This window comes from Euprymna scolopes, chromosome 4, assembly GCF_053919585.1.
Source record: "Euprymna scolopes isolate OS-2025 chromosome 4, ASM5391958v1, whole genome shotgun sequence".
Classification (NCBI taxonomy): domain Eukaryota; kingdom Metazoa; phylum Mollusca; class Cephalopoda; order Sepiida; family Sepiolidae; genus Euprymna; species Euprymna scolopes.
In genome coordinates this window covers 171,703,808-171,705,435 of record NC_136485.1, presented here as the reverse complement: position 1 = coordinate 171,705,435, position 1,628 = coordinate 171,703,808, and the positions used below count along the sequence as shown (strand labels likewise).

Below are 1,628 nucleotides of genomic sequence, written 5' to 3'. Positions count from 1 at the left end.
AATTTTTTTCATTGGTTATCATCCGGTAAAGAAAAAGGCCGCTAAAGGTAGGGGGCATCGGATTTTTATCTGCTTGCCAACTGTTTCACGACTGCGCATCTTTCACATGACAGCTTCCTTATGATAAAAATAAATAGGTTTGATAACACTTTTAAAATATTGTGGCCTACTGGTTGTCATACATGACTCACTGCATTTAGGCTTTGGTTTCGATCTCAGCTTTACTTTTCTTGCTTACAAGAAGTGAACTGTTAAGAAAAAAACATAATACTAGCATGCACATATCTCAGTTTCTTTCCGAATTTTTACCTTATTTTTAAAGGAATTTAACGTTATGTTTATTACCGGGCAACGACATGTACATCTGATAGTGTATATATATATATATATATATATATATATATATATATATATATATATATATATATATATATATATATAATCTGAGGTTATTGATTTCCAGTATTTAAGTAACCAATGATGTTTACAGCTAGTCCTTTACTTTTCCATGTTATTTTAAAAATAGAAAAATAGCAGTTTTCTTTAACAAGTATGAATAAAAAATGTAAAGCTTAATTGATCAATTATTAGGAAGGAAAAAAATTATAAAGTTAAAAATAACATATTTCACCATAAATGGCGTTCGTAATTATAATTAAATTCAATTATTTTCAAAAAATATGTATTTGCCTGTCGAGTTACATTAAAATTACACCATCTTGGCCTTTTGGTCAAGATCAAAGTGTAGTATCTGTTCTTCGGATGCTGCACTTCCGTTTCTTGTTCTCTTTCGGTGGAGGAGAAATCCTTCACGACTGAGACAATTTTTATTTTTGTACCTTTTCTCCACGTTAAAAAACGACCCTGGTGTCTAACTCTGTCCCGTGGGGAGGCATAGTAAATAGGTACATTAAAAATGCTTAAAAAATATTTAGACGCGACTGGGTTCCCATATCTAAAAGATGGCGACGATACGCATATGATCCCTAAAATGTACGAGATCGTGCGAAATACTTGAATTGTTTGATTTTTTTTTAATATAAGGTAATTATATTCTAATATTTTTGAATATTCTTATAGCTAATAATAGTAAATTTTATTTAGACATAAAAAAAGTTAGTTTAATTGATTCGAAAAATTAAAAAAAATATATTTATTTTTTGTGCAGCAGAAAATGAGTCAAACGCGTTTTTATTTTAATTTAAAACATAAAATTTTATTAAAAATTACAGACAAGTATTATATTATTCTGCTTTTAAAATAATAAACTTCACGGTTTCATCTTTCTGGTAAAAGCAAAAGTTATTCAGAAACAACAGATTTTAATGGATATTTATAAGCGTTAGAAAAAGCAGTTTTCGATCGGTTGGAGGCCACTATATATATATATATATATATATATATATATATATATATATATATATCCGTCGTTGTTTCGTGTTCAATCAGACGTGCTAAAATAATGACTTGCTGTCAACATATACGATATATATATATATATATATATATATATATATATATATATATATATATATATATATATATATATATATATAATACAAGTTGGTTAATATACGAGCGTAAACTAACGTACAGCATTGTTTTTTATAGAAATATATTCGATAATT

The 1,628-nt window shown here is 27.1% G+C and overlaps 1 pseudogene; it reads left to right on the top strand.

The window, feature by feature from the left end:
• The first annotated feature begins 711 nt into the window (after positions 1 to 711).
• Positions 712 to 844, top strand: LOC145274243 (U2 spliceosomal RNA; annotated as a pseudogene).
• The last annotated feature ends 784 nt before the right edge of the window (positions 845 to 1,628 follow it).